The 13,332-nt window shown below is 44.8% G+C and overlaps 1 long non-coding RNA gene across 3 annotated transcripts; it reads left to right on the top strand.

The window, feature by feature from the left end:
- Positions 1-27: 27 nt before the first annotated feature.
- LOC120102509 (uncharacterized) lies at positions 28-13,130 on the top strand. 3 transcript variants are annotated; one of them, XR_010065920.1, is made up of 4 exons: positions 28-274; positions 10,462-10,629; positions 11,839-11,952; positions 12,504-13,130. It is a non-coding gene; the product is annotated as an uncharacterized LOC120102509 (long non-coding RNA). The 3 variants fall into 3 exon arrangements; XR_005504191.2 differs by having other exon boundaries at positions 31-10,629; XR_005504190.2 differs by lacking the exon at positions 10,462-10,629 and having other exon boundaries at positions 37-274.
- Positions 13,131-13,332: the final 202 nt, after the last annotated feature.

The following is a 13,332-nucleotide window of genomic DNA, read 5'->3' as shown; positions in this document are numbered from 1 at the left end:
TTTCGGTTTCCTCTAGATCCGAAGGAAAGCGAAACTCAGGCGGCAGGCGGGCGGGCCTGCAGGAGGAGGAGCCCGTGTGCAAGTGTGCTTACCCCAGGGAACCCGCAATCGCGTGCACCGGGATCTCTGCGTACTCGCCAGACCTGGCCCGGTAACTTCGGATACGCGATCTTTTTTATCTTCAATTTTAAGACTGGAAATACCCACAATTGCTGTACCTTCTGCTCTGAGAGCCAGCAGCAGATAACTCCCTTGCTGAGGCTGTCCCCAGAGGGTAAGGAGACAGCGATGACATTTACTGCACCTCTGTTAATTACCAGACGCATCGTTAAGAACTGAAAATAATTTTATCCACACAATGTTCTTTTGTGCCTCTACGTTTAATCCCAATTCTATAGGGTAAAATGTTAAATTTTTATTTTATCAAAGAGGTTATGACCTACTCAGAGCCACAAATTGTTAAATGCTGAAAGCAAGATTCTAACGGGACCTCTGACCAGTCCCACCCTTAGTGGAAAATAGCAGATCCGTTGCAATTAGCACACCAGGTGGCCATGAAGGTACAGATGTTCGAGGAACAAACACAGCCTAAGCCGAGGCTGGTTTGAAGGCTCTGAGATTGCGCACACACACACACGAAATGCTTGCTAGCTCCTTACAGATGAATCTCATATGTGCAGGCTCTCGGCAGAGGCACAGGGGGATGTGCTAGCTGCTGGGCTATTCGGAATGAGGTTTCCACATGTGCTTGTTCTGAAAGTGGTCCCCCAACCCCAGCACTGGACAAAGGTGACAGACAGTTACCCCTAACCCAAAGCTACCAGGACTTTATGAAATCTGTATTCGGTTTTGTTGTGGTTACAACATAAGATATGCAAGTATGTCTGCCTATAGTGTGTGTGTGTGTGTGTGTGTGTGTGTGTGTGTGTGTGTGTGTGTGCGTGTGTGTGTGTGTCTAGCATGAGCCATCCACAGTTGTTGATAATAAGCCAGTGTTTCCATGTTTGGAAATAGAAAATGGTATGGTGCCCAGGGCAACACATGGCCTCTTGATCAGTAGTTGAGGTAGACGTGGCATTTGCACACATCATGGACAAATACATTTAGTCTCCAATATATTTGCAAACGCATCAATCGTGTGACCAGCTTCTTCTGTCTGCTTGGTTGTCTCCAAAGACCAGGAAAATAAAAAACTGGGGAAGGGGGGAGGTTGAAAAGAGAATGTTACAAAATGTGATAGTTTTTGATCAACATATTATACCTGTAGAGTTCCAGGAAACAAACTGCATTTGTTTCTAGTGGTGATTAGCAAACAGCTCCTTATAGCCAGGTGACTTTTGTTTTGTTCGAGTCCTGCTTGTTCAGAGAAGCAAGTGATTGGCATCTGTACCATAACAGAACAGACTAAGGTCAATCTTAGACGGGAGATACCTGGATAATGCAAGAACCCATTGCAACTCTTATTGGGGCTCTTCCCACCCCTATCCCTGGTTTCTCCTTACCTTCCAGAATAGTTCAGGGAGTCTACCAGGAGGTAGACTGAGTGAGGTAGGCATCCCTACCTGTGAAGCAGCACCCCACAGCAACCCAGGAAGGGGGTTTGGAGGTGGACAGCAAAGAGGGGGCTGCCCACCATCCATGTCAGAACCTACGCTAGTTCAAGAATCCACTCCTACATAAAGTGGATGCAGCTTGGCTGGCCCTCAGAGCGTAGAGGACTGGAGTGAGCAGTTAGAGAGGTGTGCCTGTATATGTGTGCACACATCCCCTAGCTTGGCCCACTGAGAGTGCACGGATGGCTGACACTCAGAGGCATGTCTAGCACACTGCTTCTAGTTATTATTCTCAAACAAAGGAAACCAGAGATGCTTAGGGAAATGGTGCTTCCCAGATTGGGGCAAAGAAAAGCAAAAGGGGGGACCCCTTTCTGCCAAAAGACAAATGCTCAAAGAATGGGAGGGGGTCAGAAAATGATTTTACCAATGCAAGTGAATAACTGAGTAAACTGGGACTAGGGGGAGGTTTTAGGTATTTACACAGTGACAAAGGACTTTCCCTCGAGTATACAGCAGTTACCAGCAATATTCTTCATGTAATTTCACACTCTGGCTGCAGATAATGTAAGTAATGTAAACACTAAGTAGTCAGAAAGAAGTGTCCTTCCAGCGGCAGCGGAGGTCATCGTAGTCTGCAAAGTCGCAATCACACCAAGGAACAGAATATAACAAGACATGGTGAACAGAAAGGGACACAGCTCCCTCCTGCTAGTCTCCTGTCACTGACCTTTGACCTGACTGCTCCCCAAGAAGCGTCTGAGTAACCCAAAGTGACAGATGTTCTGCAAATCAGCCAGCTGTCTTCATTAATCTAGTCGAGGTCGTGAAAATCCAAGGTATGTGGAACAGTTCCAGGCTGGCAGGGACATGGTGGTGAAGAGAAGCCACGTGTCCTGAATTGGAACAACTGGTAACGCCTGGGAGGGAAGAGACATCATCTGGAAAGCATTCCTCTTGCTGGGGGTGGTGGCACACATCTGTAATGCCAACACCTGAGAAGCAGAAGTAGAGAGATTGCTTCAAGGTAAAGGTCAGCCTGGTATACAGAGTTAGACTTTGCCTCAGAAAGGAGGGAACGAGAACCTGCCCTTATATGGTACAGAAAAAGGCTTGAAGTACAGCTTTCCCATGGGCATTATATTGTTTCAGATTTTTAAATATAAAACAAAATTATGAAGTACTAGATCCTTTTCTGAAGATTGCTAATACAATTGTTTTGGTTTTTTTCCGTGCGAGGGAGGGAAGAATTTAAGTTCAAACCACAATAATACTTGTTCCTCAGGAGCTTTTCCTGAGGCTGGTCCATGCTGCCTACTTGGAGTAATTTTGGTCTTACCAAAGTCCCCACTGGCAGAATATCTAGCTTTTTGTAAAGTTAAATTACGAGAGAGAGAGAGAGAGAGAGAGAGAGAGATATCATTGCCTAACCACCTCACTCAAAAACTTGTCACAGAAGAAATTGTTGACTGACTCAGTCTCCTCCCTGATGGGGAAAGTTCCTTCAGTGACAGGTCATGTCCAGAGGCCAGGACAACAATGCCCATAAAAGGGATAGACACTGTCACATGGAGTAAGAAAGTTTTGTTTTTTGTTTTGTTTTGTTTTTAAAAAGCAGTAGCTAATACAGTTTTAGTAATTCTTTACCATGATCACGTCTGTATGCTCCATCATGTGACCCCCCCATCTCCACAGCTTCTTCCCTACTTCCCTCTCTAGATGTTGACATGTCTGCACTCTGCTGTGGTCTGCATAGAGCCAAGAATAAATAATAATCTTCTCAAGATGTGAGTTTGATCTCCCTCAGCAGAGCCGTAGTCCCCGAGAAGGAGGTAGGTGGTGCTGAAGCAGACACACAGAACCTTAAGTTTCATTTTCCTAGCTAAAGGCTCAGAAGACAAAAAAAAAAAAAAAAAAAAAACAAACGCAGCCAGTGGTGGGGAAAAGAAAGTGTCTGTTACCTGCTCAGCCCTTCTCTGTCCTCAGCCAACGTATTGCTTCTTCACTGGAGGGCCCTTCAAACTTATTGCTAAGTGTCTTACTTTGGAAAATAGGTTTTGCACGTCGGGGAAAAGGAAATATTTCAATGACCCCAGCGTGACTCTTACTCGGTATTCGCAATATTTTGGGTACAGCCCTTTAAATGTTTCTCAGCCTTGAACACAGGCATACCAAACACACCACACACAAATCTATATATTTCTTTTTCCTATTTCCTGGATCACTTAGTTGTAAATTACAGACTGCAGATTGTTCAGCTCTGACCAATTCACTGTGTACCTATCTCCTAGAATCGAAGACACTTTATTATGTAACCTGGTACAATTTTCATAAAATTCGGAGAGTTTCTAAAGTCTTGTCAAGATCATAGGCCCTTGCTCCTCCTCCTCTTTTCCTAACTCTTGGCGTCTACTCATGTGATGTCCACGTCTATAATTTTGTTACTTCAAGCATGTCTGTGAAGGAGATTTACTAAAAAAATGTCTCAGGGACTGGTCAGCTGGGTAGAAGTTTCATGAAATGGAGAGACCGAAATGTTGCAGATCCAGAGACAAATTATACTTATTTGCCTAGCTTTAGCTCCCCTAAATAACCATCTCCCTGCCCACCTCTGTGTAGGAATTTAAGTCTGTGATTAACAGAACTTTTGGAACTTAGTAACTTACGAGACCACTAGGTTCCACCAATCCAAAAGCTAAAAATGTCATTAGATAGTGTCTCAGACCTGTCTTACTTTAGCCTCTTCTCTGATGTACCCACCACTATTTTAAAATTGCTTTGATTTGTGAGTTTCTTTGTTCTGCTACTAGGAAAGTACTTTCCTGTTGGAACATGGAACCTGAGGTAACCTAGCTCTGTGTTTCCATGTCATTGTCACTCAAATTTGGCTCCAGAATAAACTTTTACTTCCTTTGAAGCTAACCTTGTGTTTTTGTGTCAACTAGTTACATAAACAGATAATAGCGCTCTCTCTCGCTCTCTCTCGCTCTCTCTCTCTCTCTCTGTCTCTCTCTCACACACACACACACACACACACACACAATTCTTTTATTATTGATGAGTAATATCAATAGTTTGTTCCTTTTACTGAGTAGTATTTCATGGATAAATGTATTTGTTTAGCCATCTCGAGTTATTTCCATTTTTTATTGATTACACATAAAACCACAATTTAAAATTATGTTATTTTTCTGCATGGAGCTTTTCCCCCCTGGGGTAGATGTTTAGGATACAATTGCTGGGTGGCATATAGCTCCATGCTTAATTTTTTCAGAAGTATCAAATTCTTTTCCACACCTGACAACACGGTTTTACATTCCCAGTAGTCATGAATATGCGATTTGGTCACTGCCACCCTTCAGGCCTTTGCTGGTGTCACTGTTTCTTAGTTTAACCAATCTGATATTGTGCACAGTGATGGGCAGATTTAGCCCTCCACTGCTGCCAGTGGCCTGAGGAGTCTCCCACTTAGGGACCTCCATTCATATAAAGCCAGGCCCTTGACTATTTTCAGGACAAGTCAGCTAGCGTATTAAGGAGGAACTAGAGACAGAGCACAGTTCCAGATTTAAACACAGAGAGAGGGGGAGATAGAGAGGAGAAAGGGATAGTGAAGGCACGAGGGGAGATGACGAGAGAGAGAGAGAGAGAGAGAGAGAGAGAGAGAGAGAGAGGAAGAAGAAGAAGAAGAAGAAGAAGAAGAAGAAGAAGATAAGAGAAGAAGAAAAGAAGAAGAAGAAGAAAAGAAGAAGAAGAAGAAAAGAAGAAGAAGAAGAAGAAAAGAAGAAGAAGAAGAAAAGAAGAAGAAGAAGAAGAAAAGAAGAAGAAGAAGAAGAAGAAGAAGAAGAAGAAGAAGAAGAAGAAGAAGAAGAAGAAGAAGAAGAAGAAGAAGAAGAAGAAAGGAGAGGAAGAGGGAGGGAGAGGGAGGGGGAGGGGGAGGGAAAGAGCATCTTTTCAGGTTACTCTGTTCAAAGGATGTAACCCACACGACTTAAAGATTAAGCAGGGTGAAAATCAAGTTTAACAGTTAGAGCTGTTTAATTTCCTTGAAGAATTTCCTTTATAAATGAGGTCTGACAGTGGTTCTGTGAGGAGACGTTGTTGGAAATAAGAAAGGAGGTGTGTTGCCGAGGTCGTCTTCTAGACCTCGAGTACAGGCAGCTCCTTTGCTGTTGTGAACATCCTCGTCTGAGAGTTCTCGCAGATAACACACAACATCTCTGTGTCCAATCTTTGTTTGATTGGTTACATTTCTGACTCAGCCAGCAAGAAACGCAGACCGGGTCCCAGTATGAGCAGCTGTTCTGCCTTCCTGTGTCACCATCAGTTTTCCTCTAAAGCCTTTTGCTGTTGCTATGGCTGTCTTGTTCTGTGGCTGGGGTGGCTGCTGTTTGACATGTGGCCTCATGTAGCCCTGGGTGGCCTCAAAAAGCGCTGGGTAACATCCAGGTGGTGGTGGTGGTACATGCCTTTGATCTCAGCACTTGAGAAGCAGAGGCAGGTAGATCTCTGAGTTCAAGGACAGCCTGATCTACAGAGTGAGTTCCAGGACAGCCAGGGCTACACAGGGAAACCCTGTTAGGGTGGGGGAATCACTAGGTAACCGAAGATGGAGAAAAATCACTAGGCAACAGGAGATGGAGAAAAATCACTGGGCAACAGAAGATGGAGAAAAATCACTAGGCAACAGAAGATGGAGAAAAATCACTAGGTAACAGAAGATGGAGAAAAATCACTAGGCAACAGAAGACGGTCTTTACCTCTACCTACTCATACTCCTACCTCTGCCTCCTAAGTCCCTAGTCACAAGCCAGTTTGATAATTAATCCTTGTATATCTGTGCTTTAGCTAGGACTGGGTCAACTTTGTTTTTTTCCTTCCTTCCTTCCTTCCTTCCTTCCTTCCTTCCTTCCTTCCTTCCTTCCTTCTTTCTTTCTTTCTTTCGTTAATTTTCAACACATGGTTTCTCTGTGTAACCCTGGATAGCCTGGAACTTACCATGTAGACCAGACTGGCTTCTAACTCAAAGATCCGCCTGCCTCTGCCTCCCAGGCGCTGGTACCTACATGCACCACCACACCCAGTGAATAGCCAGTTTTCTTGAAAGAGACCACAAAAGGTCAGGAAACCAAGTAGTTACGCTGAAGAAAAAAAAAAAAAAAAAAAAAAAACTCCACATTGCAGTCTCTCACACACAAAAAAAGAATGACGACTCAGAATTGTGAAGGTTAACAGCTAAACCAACAAACAGGGTGGCACACAAGCCACTGTGAGGACCCCATATTTGTCACAACACGGGCTATCAGGAAACCGAAAGAACATAATGAAATCATATTAACTTGGGGTGTACTCTTGGATATTTGGGCCAAGTGGATTTTTTGTTGTTGTTATGATGTTTCTTTAAGTTTTATACTGAGGCTTCAGGGTTCAGTAGGAAAGGAAAAAAGTCAGAAGAACAGGAAAAACCTTGAATACTCAATTTCCTTTAGCGTACACCTTTAAAGAATTGGAGGAGGCTCGAGTACACCGTTGTAAGACAGCGCCCAGAGAGGGGCCGTCCAAGTTCCCTGTGGATGAGATTGCAAACTTTACAAAAGGCAGCTCCTGAAAGAGCGGGAGGGGCTGAACAATCAGCCAGAACGTCTCTCGTTTTCATAGAAAAAAAAAAAAAAAGATAAGATCTTTATGAGCAAAGAACTGGCCAGCTAAACGTGCTTTGGAACCTAAAATGCGCTGATTAAAGATACTATCTCCCTGGGTGCCACCTTAAGGCTAATACATCTCCCAGCGTGAGAAGGGTTTCTGAGGCCAGGTTGTGGCTTAGGATTCACGATTCACACGTAAGGTAGCAACGTAACATCCGTGCACTGTTTTACCTGGCGCAGGACCAGTGTGTCGGTAAGGAAGTCATGCTAGAAGCCCTCTATCGCTGGGGACACCATACCTCAAGGAGCAGTTCCCTCTCCCAGACCGGACCGGTCTGTCACTTAAGCTAACAGACTTAATTCCTGGTGCTTCGACTTCTCACAGGGGATGTTGGGTGCTCCTCGAAGTGGGGGGACGGTAGGAACATACCCTGCTCCTCACCCCATGTCCCTTCCCCTGCCTGAGAATCAGAGGAGCCTGGCTGCAGGCTTCTTACTGCAAAACTATCCTCAGACAAGTATACGAAGATGCAAGGAGTAAATTACAGGAATCCATTTTCTAAGCGCGGTGAGCTTAAAGTCCACTGGAGTTACAGATCAGCAGGGTGAGCCAAGTGCCCCTTTCTCAGAGCAGAGCCTGAGGGGTTCCCCACTTAGGGACTTCATCAAGAAAAGCCAGATGCTTCTGTACCACCGAAAATAGTTTCAGGACAAGTGACAGGAAAGCAGGCTCAGAGATGTTTTGGATTTTGTAGTTTGATTTGGATTTTAATTTATTGGTTTGTGGCCGGTTTGTAATTTGGTTTTTTGTTTGGTTGGTTTGGTTTGGTTTTTGGATTTTTCAAGACAGGGTTTCTCTGTGTAGCCCTGGCTATTCTGGAACTCACTCTGTAGACCAGGCTGGCCTTGAACTCAAGAGATCCACCTGCCTCTGCCTCCCAAATACTGAGGTTAAAGGCATGCAACACCACTGCCAGGCTGTGTTTGTTGAGTTTTTGTTTGTTTGTTTGTTTGGTTGGTTGGTTGGTTGGTTGGTTGGTTGGTTTTTCTTTGTTTTGTTTATTTTGTTTTGTTTTAGTTTTGCTTTTCCCCTCCTACCCGCTTCCTCCTCATCTCCTTCCCACTACTCCATGGGTTAGTTTATTAAGCCGAACTAAGAGACAGCACAAGGTTTGAATAACTGTGAGTATTTAGAGAGATCCTTAAGACAGGAGCAGTATAGTAGAGACCCAACCTTCCTTCATCTTAGACTTTAAAGCCCTCTTATTCCAAAGACAGACTAGGTTCCTTCCTGTTCATGATCTGACCTGTTTCTCAAGGACTGGGCTATGCCCCACCTATAACCTTAACTAAAAATGGTTCTCTACTGCCTGTTCCAGGAATGGCAATCGTGTCTTCAAGATTCAAACAGTTGTTTGTAACCGTCTTGCAACACTACCTGTTTTTCAGCAGGTTGTTGTTATGGCCACCTGGCTACCATGCCTTCGTTTCAGGAGGGTGATAACCCTGCCTGCTTTACTCTTCAAACCCCACCCCCAGTTGGAAACCCCCTACCTCTGAGCTTTCTTTTTCCTTGTGAGCCAAGCCTTTTAACAGCTAAGCCATGTCTTCAGCCCACACCTGGGCTTTATGAAAAGCTTGTCTGCCTCACATCTGTTGATGACTGTTTGAACCCCACCTTAGGGAGGGAGACAGCCTGAGTACACAAATATCAAAGCCTACTTTGATTAATTGCTTGTTTTAATTAATTTGACCAGATGATTCAGGTCCGTGGTTTTTCTCCAGCACACAGCCAGGCGCCTGTAGCAGTACAAGTCTTTAATCCTAACACTGGAGCGATTAGGCATGAACTGATCAGGAGTTCAAGACTAGCCTCAGCTGCAGAGCAATTCAAGGCCAGTCTGGGCAACATGAGACCCAGTCTCAAAACATGAGAAGACGGGGAGGGGCATTTTGGGTGGGGGGAAAGGAAGAAGAAGAAGAAATAGGAGGAGGAGTGGAGGAGAGAACACACATGTCCAAAACAGGGTACAAGAGTCTCAAATGCATACATGTGCCCCTGCATAAACACGAACACACACGCACACACATAATTAATTACAATTAGGTTAAAATGGTGGGAGAAGTCTCATTTCCTCTCCATCTCGCCTATGACTTTTATTCAGTTTATAGAAATCTAAGACAGTGGCTACAAGGGATGAATGTTTAACTATCACACAGGCAAACTCTTCCTTGCCTCTGAGGAAGGGGACCTCAGGTCCCAGGTTGTCTTTAAGATAGCTTCTTAGATAAATCCAGGTAGAGGAAAGTGGAGCCTTTGAAATCCACCATCTTGAAAAAGAACAGAACTGACTGTGTGAGATAGATGATTCATACCCATTCCGAGCCCAGCAGAGTTCTTTAATGAACAGAGAAGAGAAGCCTTTTGTATACTCTCTTTGGGGGTCAGCTTCAAGCCTCCTGAATTCCAGTTAAACTCTGAAACTGGCTGCCTGAAGGAAAGAATGTCCTAAGGAGCCTTTGTGACTGGCTGGCTGACATCCCAAAACAGAGAACCCCAGGGAACCGGAATCTCCCACCCCAAGACTTCCACCCTAGAGAAGGAAAAGCTGAAGCCTGGGGCCAGCCAGAGAAGAGGGCGCTTTGCAGAACCCAACAACTTGCTAATCCCCTAAAAGAGAGACGGAAACTGAGACAGGTCAGTGGTGGAACCATACTTGGCCAGGGCTGTTAAGTATGAGATTCTCTTACCTTCTACCTAAAGTCTATCTCCATGTTAACATGGGGGTTCTTGGAGGAGCTCTGGATATCTATATACCTCTTTTCAACGTGCCCACATTGAATTAATCGCCTTTTTCTGTTTGTCACTATTAATTTAGCTCCATTTTTAAAATTTGTTTTGTTTTATGTGCATGTGTCTGTGTGTGTCTGTGTGTGTCTGTGTGTGTGTGTGTGTCTGTGTCTGTGTGTGTGTGTGTCTGTGTGTGTGTGTTCATATGTGTGCGCATGTGTACCATTGCCCAGAAAGGCCAGAAGAGGGCCTTGGTTCCTCTGAAGCTAGATTTATTGGTGGTGGTAAGCTGCCCAAAGTGGATGCTGGGAACCAACCTTGGGTCCTCTGGAAGAGCATCACCTGTGGTTAAAAGAGCTCTCTCTAACCCCTCTTCCGTGGTTTTTATTTGAATTCCAAGATGGTAGACTTCTATCTGGCTTTTTTCATACCCCCTTCATTTTGTTTATTCTATAAGTTTCTGTTCCTCTAGAGAATCCTGACCAAAACAAGGACTCATCAAATTGCTAACAGAATCAGCATGTGCAAAGAAAAGTGAGCGTGCTACTGTCTTCCTTGGTAGCGTCACTATGGACCCAAAGCTGACGCCTAAACCGGAAGCCTGTATTTCTCGCTGAGAAATCAAGATAGCGCCACAAAGGTAAAGTTAGGGACGCGTGCGCAGCCACACACTTCTGCCCAGAGGAACATGGAATTGCATTTGATAAATCAGAGAAGAAAATAAAACTCACTGATTCTGTGTCAGCCATGGATTCTTCTAGGTCCTGGTATAAAATAAAACAAAATAAAAGTATTTTTCCTTACGGAATAAATTGTCTTAGGGGCTCCAGTGGAAGTGGCATGAGCCAAGTAAGCTAAACAAGGAATTTCCCAAAACGGTACAGTATAACTGTCCTTCTAATCCCGAATTTAGCTGGTATTTGCAGAACTTGCTTTTTACCCTGGCCCCTGGCCCCATTCTGAATATGTGTGCTTGTGTAGTGTGGGGGTGGGGTGGGGGTGGGGGTCCTGTGTGTATGTGTGTGTTTGTGTGTGTGTTTGTGTGTGTATATGTGTGTATGTGTGTGTATGTGTGTATGTGTATGTGTGTGTGTATGTGTGTGTTTGTGTGTGTGTGTTTGTGTGTGTGTATGTGTGTGTGTATATGTGTGTATGTGTGTGGGTATGTGTATATGTGTGTGTATGTGTGTATGTGTGTGTGTTTGTGTGTGTTTTGTGTTTGTGTGTATGTGTATGTGTGTGTGTGTGTGTGTGTGTGTGTGTGTGTGTGTGTGTACCACATATGTACAGGTGCCAAAAGAGCATGTCAGATCCCCTGGAGCTGGAGTTACAGGCTGTGAGTCGTTGCATGTGGGTACTGGCAACCAAACTCAGGTCCTCCGGAAGAACAGAGAGCACTCTTAACCACTGAGCCCCCTCTCCAGCCCCTACTTTACCTTCCTAAGTGGCCTCAAGCTGCTCTGTAGTAGGCTAAGATTCACACGCTGATATCCTGAGAGACAGCAGGTACCTCTCCTAGGGTACACTGATCTCCACTTCTAAAACTCCACACTTCTTCCACCTCCTGAACCAGGCCATAAGAGTGGAGCTGGCCTAGAGGTGCCCAAGATCCCAGTAAGAAGAGGGCCCAAACAGAGGGAAGCCAGACAAGGACAAACAGCCTCAACCAAAACTCCCTTAAGGATGTTTCACAAACTTCCCTGAACCCCTCCCCCACCCCACCCCCTTCGCACTCCCTCAGACACACACATCTGAGGCATTGCTGAGACTGCCACTCACGTTCATTTTAAATCTAATTCACATCAGGTTGGTGTCTATTAGCGAATGTATCTCTCACTTCTGCCAGCAGAGACGAACGACAGAGCTTCCTAACAGCTCCTGCCACAGACATGTGCTCAGACAGCTGTACGGCTGGAGAGTCCACCTCCACGAAGGACATGTTCTGTGCTGCGCTTCCTACCAGGTATCTCCACAGAAAACAGACCTGGAGCTGCTGTTTGGTTTGGTTTGGTTTGGTTTTGAGCACCATGATCTCAGAGAGCAGGCTCTCTAAAGACAGTTGGCACCACTTCTTGCCTAAATTTTCTTTTCTTGGACAATGACACTCTACTTCTCTCAGGGCTTCCAAGGAATAGACTAGAAACTGTAGCTGCTCTTAGCTACTATGTGGGCTCTTCCTTTTCCCCTCCTTTATCCTCCCTGGCTTCACTTATCATTTGATAAGAGAGAACGAAGTATGGGGGGGTGGATCTAATTTCTTTCTTCTTGTTTCTTCTTTGAGCACAAGTACTAATAAACCACAACCGAGCCCATCTCTTGGGGCCCTAGCATTTATATGCCTTCTGAAAAGTTCCCAGAATTCCAAGTGTTATACACAACAGAGGTTGGCAAGACCACACCTCTATGACAGTACAAGGCAAATCACGGTCAGCTGCTGCAAAAGCAGCCCCATATCCCCACCCCTGGGTTTAAAACAAAAACATATTTTTATACTTCTGTGATTTTTTTTTAAAGAAACCAAATTTCCAGAATCCTTCCTGCAAGAAACCTTCGGAAAACAGGCCTGAAGAGGTATGCTTTGGATCCATAATCTAACAGGCTCAACCCTGGAAGTCTCACAGGAACTGAAATAACAGCCTTCCAATTGCTCCTGAGGTCCTGCGCTGTCAGCAGCAGGGATGCACTATACCTCCCATCCTCTCCTTGGCAAACAGCAGACTCGTTTCTCCTGTGGGCTATTCCATGAGGAACTCAGAAGCACAAGAGACTGAAACAGTGGAGAGGGGCCTGGTGTTGGGACCCATCTGAACTCCACCTTACTGTCCCTAGCACACACCTCTCTGTACCCGTGTCCATACAGAATGACCCAAAACTCCATCTTGAGACTGTTGAAGACCCAGAAGGAGGTGTATATTAAAGATTAGGTACCGTGGGCTGGAGAGATGGCTCAGCAGTTAGGAGCACTGACTGCTCTTCCAGAGGTCCTGAGTTCAATTCCCAGCAACCACATGGTGGCTCACAACCATCTGTAATGGGATCCGACGCCCCCTTCTGGTGTTCTGGTGTGTCTGAAGACAGCTAGAGTGTACTCACATATATAAAACAAATAAATCTTCAAAAAAAAAGACTCATAAAAAAAAATTAGGTACCATGGAAGCCTTCCTCAAGCCTCCAAGTGCTTATGCTTCACTTAGGAGACATCTAAGGCATCCATGATGGTTTTTCCTCTGAGGCTAGATAAACTCCAGGGCCAGCCTGACTTCCCACGCTTCTAGCAAATGCCTCTTTTTTTTAAGATTTATTCATTTATTATATATAAGTACACTGTAGCTGTCTTCAGATA

The sequence above is a fragment of the Rattus norvegicus genome, chromosome 4 (genome assembly GCF_036323735.1).
Source record: "Rattus norvegicus strain BN/NHsdMcwi chromosome 4, GRCr8, whole genome shotgun sequence".
Taxonomy (NCBI): domain Eukaryota; kingdom Metazoa; phylum Chordata; class Mammalia; order Rodentia; family Muridae; genus Rattus; species Rattus norvegicus.
This window is presented reverse-complemented; position numbering and strand designations above follow the sequence as displayed.